General features: G+C 47.8%; 1 protein-coding gene across 1 annotated transcript in view; it reads right to left on the minus strand.

Annotated features, from left to right (window-relative positions):
* Window positions 1–14872, minus strand: part of LOC144492782 (dynein axonemal assembly factor 6-like) — a 109855-nt gene that overhangs the window by 48702 nt on the left and 46281 nt on the right. The window lies entirely within an intron of this gene.

Genomic DNA, 14872 nt, shown 5'->3' on the forward strand with positions numbered 1-14872 from the left:
CACAGCCCCTTAACTGCATGGACTCTGCAGTGGTGCTTTGAATGGAAACCAATCTCGTGAGGCTGCCCCTGCCCCGTGTGGTTGAACTGCAACATATACATAAGAACATAAGAAATAGGAGCAGGAGTAGGCCATCTAGCCCCTCGAGCCTGCCCCGCCATTCAATAAGATCATGGCTGATCTGACGTGGATCAGTACCACTTACCCGCCTGATCCCCATAACCCTTAATTCCCTTACCGATCAGGAATCCATCCATCCGCGCTTTAAACATATTCAGCGAGGTAGCCTCCACTACCTCAGTGGGGGGGGCAGAGAATTCCAGAGATTCACCACCTTCTGGGAGAAGAAGTTCCTCCTCAACTCTGTCTTAAACCGACCCCCCTTTATTTTGAGGCTGTGTCCTCTAGTTTTAACTTCCTTACTAAGTGGAAAGAATCTCTCCGCCTCCACCCTATCCAGCCCCCGCATTATCTTATAAGTCTCCATAAGAGTGACAGTTGGTGTCTCACTGTGGGAGTGCTGCTCGGGCTGCAGTAGAGTGTGACAGTTGGTGTCTCACTGTGGGAGTGCTGCTCGGGCTGCAGTGGAGAGTGACAGTTGGTGTCTCACTGTGGGAGTGCTGCTCGGGCTGCAGTAGAGTGTGACAGTTGGTGTCTCACTGAGGGAGTGCTGCTCGGGCTGCAGTGGAGAGTGACAGTTGGTGTCTCACTGTGGGAGTGCTGCTCGGGCTGCAGTGGAGAGTGACAGTTGGTATCTCACTGTGGGAGTGCTGCTCGGGCTGCAGTGGAGAGTGACAGTTGGTATCTCACTGTGGGAGTGCTGCTCGGGCTGCAGTGGAGAGTGACAGTTGGTGTCTCAGTGAGGGAGTGCTGCTCGGGCTGCAGTAGAGTGTGACAGTTGGGGAAGTGTGGGGAAGTTTCTGGTTTTCTTTTTTTCTTGCTGGTAATGGCTTCAGGGATGGCAGTTCAGGCAGTATGCTGCATCTCCTGTGGGATGTATGTGGTGAGGAAATCCAGTAGTGTTTCAGGAGATTTTAGTTGTAAGAAGTGCATTAGATTGCAGCTTCTGGAGGAGCGTGTAAAGGAGCTGGAGGGGGAGGTAGAGGAACTCCGCATAATTCGGGAGGCGGAGGTGGAAGTTGATAGGAGTTATAGAGAAATAGTAACTCCTAGAAATGAGGCTTGGGTCAATGCCAGGAGGAGGGGTAAGAAGCAATCGGGAAGACAATCCCCTGGGGCGGTTCCCCTCCATAATAGGTTTTCGGTGCTGGAGGCTACAGTTGAGGAGGAATCAACTGAGCATAGAGAGCAGATCTCTGGGGGTGAGCCGAGTGAGAAAGCTCAGGTGGTTAGGGGCTGTAAAAGACTGGGCCTTGTGATTGGGGACTCCACAATTAAGGAGACAGATAGGAGGGTCGGAACTAAAGGTAGGGACTCAGGGTTGGTGTGTTGCCTACCAGGGGCTGGGGTCCGGGATGTGTCTGACAGGGTATTCAGGACTCTTAGGGGGGAGGGAGATAAACCACAAGTTATTGTACATGTGGGGACACACGACATAGGGAAGATAGGGGAAGGGGATATTAGGCAGGGATTTATGGAGTTGGGGTGGAAACTAAAGGCCAAGACTGACAGAGTGGTTATCTCTGGACTCTTGCCTGTACCACGGGATAGTTTAGAGAGGAATAGGGAGAGGGAAGGTTTGAATTCATGGCTGAGGGGATGGTGCAGGAGGGAGGGGTTCAGGTACTTAAGCAATTGGGGCTCGTACTGGGGAAGGTGTGACCTCTATGAGCAGGATGGTCGACACCTTAATCAGAAGGGGACCAATATCCTGGGGGGTAAATTTGCTAAGGCCATGCAGGGAGGTTTAAACTGATTCGGGGGGGGGGAGGGATCCTGATTAGTGGGGCTGAAAGTGAGGGATGCATGGATGGGGACTGCAATGCACGGCATTGCAGAGGTGGGGTGGAGCAGGGTTTGAAATGTGTATACTTCAATGCCAGGAGTATTCGCAATAAAGTGGGTGAACTTGCAGCGTGGATCAGTACCTGGGACTTCGATGTTGTGGCTATTTCAGAGACATGGATAGAGCAGGGGCAGGAATGGATGCTGCAGGTCCCGGGGTTCAAATGTTTTAGTCGAAGTAGGGAAGGAGGTAGAAGAGGGGGAGGGGTAGCATTATTGGTCAGAGATTGTATCACAGTGTCAGAGAGGAGGTTTGATGAGGACTTATCTGTTGAGGTAGTATGGGCGGAGATTAGAAATAGGAGAGGAGAGGTCACCCTGTTGGGAGTCTTTTATAGACCTCCTAAAAGTTCTAGAGAGGTTGAGGAAAGGATTGCGGAGTCAATCCTGCTTAGGAGTGAAAGTAATAGGGCAATTGTTATGGGGGATTTTAACTTGACTAATATTGACTGGAATTGTTATAGCTCTAGCTCGTTAGAGGGGTCAGTTTTTGTTCAAAGCGTGCAGGAAGGTTTTTTGACTCAGTATGTAGACAGGCCAACTAGAGGTGAGGCTATATTGGATCTGGTGCTGGGAAATGAGCCAGACCAGGTGCTAGACTTGGAAGTTGGTGTGCATTTTGGTGATAGTGACCACAATTCGGTTACGTTCACCTTAGTGATGGAAAGGGATAGGCATGAACCTCGGGCCAATGGTTTTAGCTGGGGGAAGGGTAATTATGAGGCTATTAGGAGAGAATTAGGAAACATAGGTTGGACTAGGAGATTACAGGGACTGGGAACGTCCGACATGTGGAGTTTTTTCAAGGAGCAGCTACTGCGAGTCTGTGATAGGTATGTCCCTGTCAGGCAAGGAGGAATTGGTAGGGCTAGGGAACCGTGGTGCACCAAAAAAGTTTCTTTGTTGGTTAAAAAGAAAAAGGAGGCTTATGTTCGGATGAGACGTGAGCACTCGGGTAGTGCACTAGAAAGCTTTAGATTGGCTAAGAGGGAGTTGAAGAGCGAGCTTAGAAGGGCTAAAAGGGGACATGAGAAGACTTTGGCGGATAGGGTTAAAGAGAATCCTAAGGCGTTCTATAGGTATGTCAAGAACAGAAGGTTGGTTAGGGCAAGTTTAGGGCCAGTTATAGATGGCAGAGGGAAGTTATGTGTGGAACCGGAGGAGATTGGTGAAGCATTGAACCAATATTTCTCTTCGGTGTTCACGCAAGGGGACATGAATATAGCTGAGGAGGACACTGGGTTGCAAGGGAGTAGAATAGACAGTATTACAGTTGATAAGGAGGATGTGCAGGATATTCTGGAGGGTCTGAAAATAGATAAATCCCCTGGTCCGGATGGGATTTATCCAAGGATTCTCTGGGAGGCAAGAGAAGTGATTGCAGAGCCTCTGGCTCTGATCTTCAGGTCGTCGTTGGCCTCTGGTATAGTACCAGAAGATTGGAGGTTAGCGAATGTTGTCCCATTGTTTAAGAAGGGGAACAGAGACTTCCCCGGGAATTATAGACCGGTGAGTCTCACTTCTGTTGTCGGCAAGATGTTGGAAAAAATTATAAGGGATAGGATTTATAGTTATTTGGAGAGTAATGAATTGATAGGTGATAGTCAGCATGGTTTTGTGGCAGGTAGGTCGTGCCTTACTAACCTTATTGAGTTTTTTGAGAAAGTGACCAAGGAGGTGGATGGGGGCAAGGCAGTGGACGTGGTATATATGGATTTTAGTAAGGCGTTTGATAAGGTTCACCATGGTAGGCTTCTGCAGAAAATGCAGATGTATGGGATTGGGGGTGATCTAGGAAATTGGATCAGGAATTGGCTAGCGGATAGGAAACAGAGGGTGGTGGTTGATAGTAAATATTCATCATGGAGTGCGGTTACAAGTGGTGTACCTCAGGGATCTGTTTTGGGGCCACTGCTGTTTGTAATATTTATTAATGATCTGGATGAGGGTATAGTTGGGTGGATTAGCAAATTTGCTGATGACACCAAAGTCGGTGGTGTGGTAGACAGTGAGGAAGGGTGTCGTAGTTTGCAGGAAGACTTAGACAGGTTGCAAAGTTGGGCCGAGAGGTGGCGGATGGAGTTTAATGCGGAGAAGTGTGAGGTAATTCACTTTGGTAGGAATAACAGATGTGTTGAGTATAGGGCTAACGGGAGGACTTTGAATAGTGTGGAGGAGCAGAGGGATCTAGGTGTATGTGTGCATAGATCCCTGAAAGTTGGGAATCAAGTAGATAAGGTTGTTAAGAAGGCATATGGTGTCTTGGCGTTTATTGGTAGGGGGATTGAATTTAGGAGTCGTAGCGTTATGTTGCAACTGTACACAACTCTGGTGCGGCCGCACTTGGAGTACTGTGTGCAGTTCTGGTCCCCACATTACAGGAAGGATGTGGAGGCTTTGGAGAGGGTGCAGAGGAGGTTTACCAGGATGTTGCCTGGTATGGAGGGGAGATCCTATGAGGAGAGGCTGAGGGATTTGGGATTGTTTTCGCTGGAAAGGCGGCGGCTAAGAGGGGATCTTATTGAAACATATAAGATGATTAGAGGTTTAGATAGGGTGGATAGTGATAGCCTTTTTCCTCTGATGGAGAAATCCAGCACGAGGGGGCATGGCTTTAAATTGAGGGGGGGTAGTTATAGAACCGATGTCAGGGGTAGGTTCTTTACCCAGAGGGTGGTGAGGGATTGGAATGCCCTGCCAGCATCAGTAGTAAATGCGCCTAGTTTGGGGGCGTTTAAGAGATCCGTAGATAGGTTCATGGACGAAAAGAAATTGGTTTAGGTTGGAGGGTCACAGTTTTTTTTTTTAACTGGTCGGTGCAACATCGTGGGCCGAAGGGCCTGTTCTGCGCTGTAATGTTCTATGTTCTATGTTCTATAAGATCCCCCCTCATCCTTCTAAACTCCAACGAGTACAAACCCAATCTCCTCAGCCTCTCCTCATAATCCAAACCCCTCATCTCCGGTATCAACCTGGTGAACCTTCTCTGCACTCCCTCCAATGCCAATATATCCTTCCTCATATAAGGGGACCAATACTGCACACAGTATTCCAGCTGCGGCCTCACCAATGCCCTGTACAGGTGCATCAAGACATCCCTGCTTTTATATTCTATCCCCCTCGCAATATAGGCCAACATCCCATTTGCCTTCTTGATCACCTGTTGTACCTGCAGACTGGGCTTTTGCGTCTCATGCACAAGGACCCCCAGGTCCCTTTGCACGGTAGCATGTTTTAATTTGTTTCCATTGAGATAGTAATGCCATTTGTTATTATTTCCTCCAAAGTGTATAACCTCGCATTTCTCAACGTTATACTCCATTTGCCATATCCTCGCCCACTCACTCAGCCTGTCCAAATCTCTCTGCAGATCTTCTCCGTCCTCCACACCATTCACTTTTCCACTTATCTTTGTGTCGTCTGCAAACTTCGTTACCCTACACTCCGTCCCCTCCTCCAGATCATCTATATAAATGGTAAATAGTTGCGGCCCGAGTACCGATCCCTGCGGCATGCCACTAGTTACCTTCCTCCAACCGGAAAAACACCCATTTATTCCGACTCTTTGCTTCCTGTCGGATAGCCAGTCCCCAATCCACTTTAACACACTACCCCCAACTCCGTGTGCCCTAATCTTCTTCAGCAGCCTTTTATGGGGCACCTTATCAAACGCCTTTTGGAAATTCAGCAGCCTTTTATGGGGCACCTTATCAAACGCCTTTTGGAAATATACCTGGAATGGCAATGGCTGAAGGGTGCGGAATGGCCATGCCCACACAACCACCCATATATTCACCCTGCCTGTCACCCATGCAGATGGATTTTGGATTGTTAGGGATTGAGATGACCTTCACTGTGGCAGCTGCTGTGGCCAAACGGGCCATCTAAAATGGCGATTTGTAAAGCACTCTGGGACAATTGGGCAAGAACTAAAACGACAGGCTGCAGCCTAAAAGACAGAGATAAACAGGCTGCAACCCAGATGAGTGAATACACAGGATATAGAAACATAGAAAAACTACAGCACAAAACAGGCCCTTCGGCCCTACAAGTTGTGCCGAACATATCCTTACCTTTTAGGCCTACCTATAACCCTCCATCCTATTACGTCCCATGTACTCATCCAGGAGTCTCTTAAAGGACCCTATTGAGTTTGCCTCCACCACCACTGATGGCAGCCGATTCCACTCGCCCACCACCCTCTGTGTGAAAAACGTCCCCCTAACATTTCCCCTGTACCTACCCCCCAGCACCTTAAACCTGTGTCCTCTCGTAGCAGCCATTTCCACCCTGGGAAAAAGCCTCTGAGAGTCCACCCGATCTATGCCTTTCAACATCTTATATACCTCTATTAGGTCTCCTCTCATCCTACGTCTCTCCAAGGACAAAAGTCCGTATGGCATATGGGTATGGGTCATCTCCAGGACAAAAGAGACTTTCTGGTCAAACTGGGTTGTTTACCAGACATAAGGATGCCGTAACCCCTTATTTGGGAGGGAGGTGTGAACCCTACGTGCCCCCAGCACCTGCAGACATAGCCGTTGGGGACACACCCAGAGATTGGTGTGGCAGCAGCTGATTGGACTTTATCGATCAGGGTGATCAAGTCCTGATTGATTGAGTGGCAATGGCCAAAAGGAGCGCGAAACCCAACGGGGTATAAAGGGTGCTGCACAACCACAGGTTAATCACAATACAAGTGTGTGCATGGCACCCAAGGAGCATGCACGACAGTTACATCCTGAGGAGTTTGGACATCCCTGGACTCTTTGAGAACCATCCCAGGTTGCTGGGATGGCTCATGGGGGCGATGGCTCATGACCCGCCAAGGTCATGGCTGAAGACCCCAGTGCAGAGGCACGGGACCGTGGCGGAGACGCATTATAATGAGGCCCACGCTGCAACCCGGTCCATCGTGGAGCAGTGCATCGGGCTGCTTAAGATGTGGTTTCGGTGCCTGTACTGCTCTGGCGGTGCCCTCCAAAACAGCTCCATGCAGGCCTCATGCATCATTGTTGTGTGCTATGTGCTTCACAACCTGGTGCAGCAGGAGGAGGAAGAGGAGCACCACACGCAGGAGGCCGCTGAGGAACCAGAGGATGGAGGACAGGTGGTGATGGCCTGGCAAGGGAGGCACTCATTGCCACCAGGTTCACTTAGTTGCCTTAGTCACTTGTTACATAGAACATAGAACATAGAAAAACTACAGCACAAACAGGCCCTTCGGCCCACAAGTTGTGCCGAACACATCCCTACCTTCTAGACCTACCTATAATCCTCCATCCTATTAAGCTCGATGTACTCATCCAGGAGTCTCTTAAAAGACCCTATTGAGTTCGCCTCCACCACCACTGACGGCAGCCGATTCCACTCGCCCACCACCCTCTGTGTGAAAAACTTACATAAGAACATAAGAAATAGGAGCAGGAGTAGGCCATCTAGCCCCTCGAGCCTGCCCCGCCATTCAATAAGATCATGGCTGATCTGACGTGGATCAGTACCACTTACCCGCCTGATCCCCATAACCCTTAATTCCCTTACCGATCAGGAATCCATCCATCCGCGCTTTAAACATATTCAGCGAGGTAGCCTCCACCACCTCAGTGGGCAGAGAATTCCAGAGATTCACCACTCTCTGGGAGAAGAAGTTCCTCCTCAACTCTGTCTTAAACCGACCCCCCTTTATTTTGAGGCTGTGTCCTCTAGTTTTAACTTCCTTACTAAGTGGAAAGAATCTCTCCGCCTCCACCCTATCCAGCCCCCGCATTATCTTATAAGTCTCCATAAGATCCCCCCTCATCCTTCTAAACTCCAACGAGTACAAACCCAATCTCCTCAGCCTCTCCTCATAATCCAAACCCCTCATCTCCGGTATCAACCTGGTGAACCTTCTCTGCACTCCCTCCAATGCCAATATATCCTTCCTCATATAAGGGGACCATCTCCCCTGTACCTACCCCCCAGCACTTTAAACCTGTGTCCTCTCGTAGCAGACATTTCCACCCTGGGAAAAAGCCTCTGAGAGTCCACCCGATCTATGCCTCTCAACATCTTATACACCTCTATTAGGTCTCCTCTCATCCTTCGTCTCTCCAAGGAGAAAAGACCAAGCTCCCTCAGCCTATCCTCATAAGGCATGCCACTCAATCCAGGCAACATCCTTGTAAATCTCCTTTGCACCCATTCCAGATGTTTGAGGTGTTAACCTTTGTTAACTTGGAAACTGTTCAGAAACTTCTGGAAGTCAGCATGTGACCAGCTGGGGCCCTCCTGTCAGCTCAGCAATTGTCCATTTTGAAAAGCATTAAAAAAAGACTTTATAAAGTATTCCAATTGATTAACATATTTGCATTTATATTTTTTCACGTCTCAACTGCGACAAAAGAAAAAAATTAGTAAAGACAAATTTAAGTCCCCTTAAGTCCAAAACGGGAGAATTTATAATATAGAACAAAAGGAAATTGCAGAGCAATTAAACAACTGCTTTAGTTCCATCTTCGCAGAGGAAGACACAGATAACTTGCCAGAAATGCGGGGGAACCAAGGATATATTGAGGAGAAATTGAAGGAAATTAGTATTATTAGAAAAAGTGCTGGAGAAATTAATAGGACTAAAACCTCATAAATTCCCAGGATACTAAAGGAGGTGGCCACGGAAATAGTGAATGCATTGGTTGTCATCTTCCAAAATTCTGTAGATTCTGAAACAGTCTTGGCAGATTGGAAGGTGGCAAATGACGCCAATTATTTAAAAAAGGAGGGAGGAGGAAAACAGTGAATAACAGACCAGTCAGCCTAACATCAGTATTATAGAATCATAGAGTCATAGAAGTTTACAGCATGGAAGCAGGCCCTTCGGCCCAACTTGTCCATGCTGCCCCTTTTTTAACCCCTAAGCTAGTCCCAATTGCCCGCATTTGGCCCATATCCCTCCATATTCATCTTACCCATGTAACTGTCGAAACATTTTTTAAAAGACAAAATTGCACCCACCTCTACTACTACCTCTGGCAGCTTGTTCAGCCTCTCCATATAACTCAAACCATCAAGTCCCGGTAGCATCCTAGTAAATCTAACTAGGGAAAATGCTAGAGTTTAAAATAAGGAATGTGATAACAGGACACTTACAAAATATCAACGGGATTCAACAAAGTAAAGATGGATTTAAGAAAGGGGAATCATGTCTGACAAACCTACTGGAGTTTTTTGAGGTTGTAACTAGAATACATCATGTGGCATGGTAGCACAGTGGTTAGCACTGCTGCTTCACAGCTCCAGGGTCCCGGGTTCGATTCCCGGATCGGGTCACTGTCTGTGTGGAGTTTGCACATTCTCCTCGTGTCTGCGTGGGTTTCCTCCGGGTGCTCCGGTTTCCTCCCACAGTCCAAAGATGTGCGGATTAGGTTGATTGGCCAGGTTAAAAATTGCCCCTTAGAGTCCTGAGATGCGTAGGTTAGAGGGATTAGTGGGTAAATATGTGGGGGTAGGGCCTGGGTGGGATTGTGGTCGGTGCATACTCGATGGGCCGAATGGCCTCCTTCTGCACTGTAGGGTTTCTATGATTTCTATGATTAACCAATGGATGTAGTCTAGTTGGATTTTCAGGAAGCTTTTGATAAAGTCCCACCTAAGAAGTGAGTGTGCAAGATGAAAACAAATAGGATTGGGGTAATATATCGACATGGACTGAGAACTGGTTAGCAGAGAGGAATAGGTACGATTGAGTCTTTTTCGAAGGCGGTGACTAGTGGGGTCCCACAGGAATCAGTGCTCGGGCCCCAGCTATTCACAATTTACATCAATGATGAGGGAACCAAATGTAATATTATCAAGTTGGCTGATGATACAAGTGGTGAAGAGGATGTTAAGAGGCTTTAAGGTGAGTTAGACAAGTTGGATGAATGGGCAAATACAGAGCAGATGTGGTATAATGTGGATAAACGTGAAGGAAAATCAAAATGGCAGAGTAGAGTCACAGACTCATAGATGTTTACAGCACGGAAACAGGCCCTTCGGCCCAACTTGTCCATGCTGCCCTTTTTTTTCGACCCCTAAGCTAGTCCCAATTGCCCGCACTTGGCCCATATCCCTCGATACCCATCTTAACCATGTAATGTCTAAATGCTTTTTAAAAGACAAAATTGTACTCGCCTCTCCTACTACTTCTCGCAGCTTGTTCCAGACACTCACCACCCTCTGTAAGAAAAAATTGCCCATCTGGACACTTTTGTATCCCTCCCCGCTCACCTTAAACCTATGCCCTCTAGTTTTAGACTCCTCTACCTTTGGGAAAAGATATTGGCTATCAAGCTGATCTAAGCCCCTCATTATTTTGTAGACCTCTATAAGATCACCCCTCAGCCTTCTACGTTCCAACGAAAAAGGTCCCAGTCTATCCAGCTTCTCAAAGAACAAAGACCAAAAAACAAAGAAAATTACAGCACAGGAACAGGCCTTTCGGCCCTTCAAGCCTGCACCGACAATGCTGTCCGACTGAACTAAAACCTCCTCTCCTTCCGGGGACCATATACCTCTATTCCCATCCTATTCATGTATTTATCCAGACGCCCCTTAAAACTCACTATCGTATCTGCTTCCACTACCTCCCCCGGCAGCGAGTTCCAGGCACCCACCACCCTCTGTATAAAAAACTTGCCTCGCACATCTCTTTTCTGTATAAAAAACTTGCCTCGCACATCTCCTTTAAACCTTGCCCCTCGCACCTTAAACCTATGCCCCCTAGTAATTCACTCTTCCACCCTGGAAAAAAGCTTCTGACTATCCACTCTGTCCATGCCCCTCATAATCTTGTAGACTTCTATCAGGTCGCCCCTCAACCTCCATCGTTCCTGTGAGAACAAACCAAGTTTCTCCAATCTCTCCTCATAGCCAGGCAACATCCTGGTAAATCTTTTCTGTACCCTCTCCAAAGCCTCCACATCGCACTCAGTAAGAAACACTCACCTGTGAGACAGGGCGGCACGGTAGCACAGTGGTTAGCACTGCTGCTTCACAGCTCCAGGGACCCGGCTTGGGTCATTGTCTGTGTGGAGTTTGCACATCCTCCTCGTGTCTGCGTGGGTTTCCTCCGGGTGCTCCGGTTTCCTCCCACAGTCCAAAGATGTGCGGGTTAGGTTGATTGGCCATGCTAAAAATTGCCTGTTAGAGTCCTGAGATGTGTAGGTTAGAGGGATTAGTGAGTAAATATGTAGGGATATGGGGGTAGGGCCTGGGTGGGATTGTGGTCGGTGCAGACTCGATGGGCCGAATGGCCTCTTTCTGTACTGTAGGGTTTCTATGGTTTCTATGATCCTTCTGGTAGTGTGGCGATCAGAATGGAACACTAGATTCCAAGTGCGGCCTAACTAAGTTCCTATAAAGCTGCAACATGACTTGCCAATTTTTAAACTCAATGCCCCGGCCGATGAAGGCAAGCATGCCGTACCTTCTCCACCTGCGTTACCACTTTCAGTGACCTGTGTACCTGTACACCCAGATCCCTCTGCCTATCAATACTCTTAAGGGTTCTGCCATTTACTATATATTTCCTATCTTTATTAGACCTTCCAAAATGCATTACCTCACATTTGTCTGGATTAAACTCCACCTGCCATCTCTCCGCCCAAGCCTCCAATCGACCTATATCCTGCTGTATCCTCTGATGGACCTCATCGATATCCGCATATCCACCAACCTTTGTGTCATTCGCAAACTTACTAATCAAACCAGTTACATTTTCCTCCAAATCATTTGTATATATATTACGAACAGCAAAGGTCAGCACTGATTCCTGAGGAATGCCACTTGTCACAGCCCTCCATTCAGAAACACACCCTTCCACTGCTACCCTCTGTCTTCTTTGACCGAGCCAGTTCTGTATCCACCTTGCCAGTTCACCTCTGATCCCATGCGGCTTCACCTTCTGCACCAGTCTGCCATGAGGGACCTTGTCAAATGCCTTACTGAAGTCCATGTAGATAACATCCACTGCCCTATCCTCATCAATCATCTTCTTCACTTCCTCGAAAAACTCGATCAAGTTAGTGAGACACGACCTCCCCTTCACAAAACCATGTTGCCTCTCGCTAAAATGTCCACTTATTTCCAAGTGGGAGTAAATCTTGTCTCGAAGAATCCTCTCCAATAATTTCCCTATCACTGACATAAGGCTCACTGGCCTGTAATTACCTGGATTATTCTTGCTACCCTTCTTAAACAAAGGAACAACATTGGCTATTCTCCAATCCTCTGGGACCTCCACTGAAGGGGCAGCGCTCCGAAAGCTAGTGGCTTTTGCTACCAAGCAAACCTGTTGGACTTTAACCTGGTGTTGTGAGGCTTCTTACTGTGTTTACCCCAGTCAACACCGGCATCTCCACATCATGACCTCCCCTGTAGCCAGTGAGGATACAAAGATTTCTCTCAAGGCCCCAGCAATTTCCTCTCTTGCCTCTTTCAGTATTTTGGGGTATATCCCATCAGGCCCTGGGGACTTGTTTACCTTAATGTTTCTCAAGAACCCCAATACCTGCTCCTTTTTGATCTCAACATGACTCAAACTATCTACACATCCTTTCCCAGACTCATCATCTACGAAGTCCTTTTTTTTGGTGAATACTGACGCAAAGTACTCGCCCATTTCTTGTTACTACCTCGCCCATTTCCTCTGGCTCCATGCATAGATTCCCTCCGCTGTCCTTGAGTGGGCCAACCCTCTCCCTGGCTACCCTCTTGCTCTTTATATATGTATAAAAACCCTTAGAATTTTCCTTAATCCTGCTGGCCAATGATTTTTCGTGATCCCTTTTAGCCCTCCTTACTCCTTGCTTAAGTTTCTTTCCACTTTCCTTGTATTCCACACTTGCTTCGTGTGTTCCCAGCCTCCTAGCTTTGACAAATGCTTCCTTTTTCTCTTTGACAAGTCTCACAACATCTCTCGTTATCCAAGGTTCCCAAAACTTGCCATACTTATCCTTCATCCTTACAGGAATGTGCCGGTCCTGAATTCCTATCAACTTACACTTGAAGGCCACCCACATGCCCGATATTGATTTGCCCTCGAACATCTGTCCCCAATCTACATTCTGCAGTTCCTGCCTAATATTGTTGTAATTAGCCTTCCCCCAGTTTGGCACCTAAACTTAAGGACTACACTTTTCTTTATCCATCAATACCTCAAAGCTTACTGGATTGTGGTCAATGTTCCGAACTGCTCCCCTACTGAAACGTCGACCACCTGGCTTGGTTCATTCCCCAATACCAGGTCCAGTATGGCCCCTTCCCTATTGGACTATCTACATACTGTTTCAAGAAGGCCTCCTGGCGGCACGGTAGCACAGTGGTTAGCACTGCTGCTTCACAGCTCCAGGGACCTGGGTTCGATTCCTGGCTTGGGTCACTGTCTGTGTGGAGTTTGCACATTCTCCTCGTGTCTGCGTGGGTTTCCTCCAGGTGCTCCGGTTTCCTCCCACAGTCCAAAGATGTGCGGGTTAGGTTGATTGGCCATGCTAAAAATTGCCCTGAGATGCATAGGTTAGAGGGATTAATAGGTAAATATGTAGGGATATGGGGGTAGGGCCTGGGTGGGATTGTGGTCGGTGCAGACTCGATGGGCTGAATGGCCTCTTTCTGTACTGTCGTGATTCTATGGATGCTCCTTACAAACTCTGCCCCATCCACGCCCCCAGCACTAAGTGAATCCCAGCCAATATAAGGGAAGTAAAAATCTCCCACCACAACAACCCTGTTACTTTTACACCTTTCCAAAATCTGCCGACATATCTGTTCCTCTATCTCCCGCTGGCTGTTGGGCGGCTTTCAGTAAACCCCCAACATTGTGACTACATCCTTCCTATTCCTGAGTTCTACCTATATTGCCTCGCTGTATGAGCGCTCCGAGGTGTCCTCTTGCAGTACAGCTGTGATATTCTCCTTAGTAAGAAGTTTAACAACACCAGGTTAAAGTCCAACAGGTTTATTTGGCAGCAAAAGCCACACAAGCTTTCGGAGCTCTAAGCCCCTTCTTCAGGTGAGTGGGAATTCTGTTCACAAACAGAGCATATAAAGACACAGACTCAATTTACATGAATAATGGTTGGAATGTGAATACTTACAACTAATCAAGTCTTTAAGAAACAAAACAATGTGAGTGGAGAGAGCATCAAGACAGGCTAAAAAGATGTGTATTGTCTCCAGACAAGACAGTCAGTGAAACTCTGCAGGTCCACGCAACTGCTTCACCGCACGGGACCTTCAACCGATGCTATACACTAGATACATGGATGACATTTTCTTCCTTTGGACTCATGGTGAACAATCACTGAAACAACTCTATGATGACATCAACAAGTTCCATCCCACCATCAGACTCACCATAGACTACTCTCCGGAATCGGTTGCATTCTTGGACACACGCATCTCCATTAAGGACGGTCACCTCAGCACCTCACTGTACCGCAAGCCCACGGATAACCTCACGATGCTCCACTTCTCCAGCTTCCACCCTAAACACGTTAAAGAAGCCATCCCCTACGGACAAGCCCTCCGTATACACAGGATCTGCTCGGATGAGGAGGATCGCAACAGACACCTCCAGACGCTGAAAGATGCCCTCATAAGAACAGGATATGGTGCTCGACTCATCGATCAACAGTTCCAACGCGCCACAGCGAAAAACCGCACCGACCTCCTCAGAAGACAAACACGGGACACAGTGGACAGAGTACCCTTCGTTGTCCAGTACTTCCCCGGAGCGGAGAAGCTACGGCATCTCCTCCGGAGCCTTCAACATGTCATTGATGAAGACGAACATCTCGCCAAGGCCATCTCCACACCCCCACTTCTTGCCTTCAAACAACTGCACAACCTCAAACAGACCATTGTCCGCAGCAAACTACCCAGCCTTCAG

The sequence above is a fragment of the Mustelus asterias genome, chromosome 4, assembly GCF_964213995.1.
Source record: "Mustelus asterias chromosome 4, sMusAst1.hap1.1, whole genome shotgun sequence".
Taxonomy (NCBI): domain Eukaryota; kingdom Metazoa; phylum Chordata; class Chondrichthyes; order Carcharhiniformes; family Triakidae; genus Mustelus; species Mustelus asterias.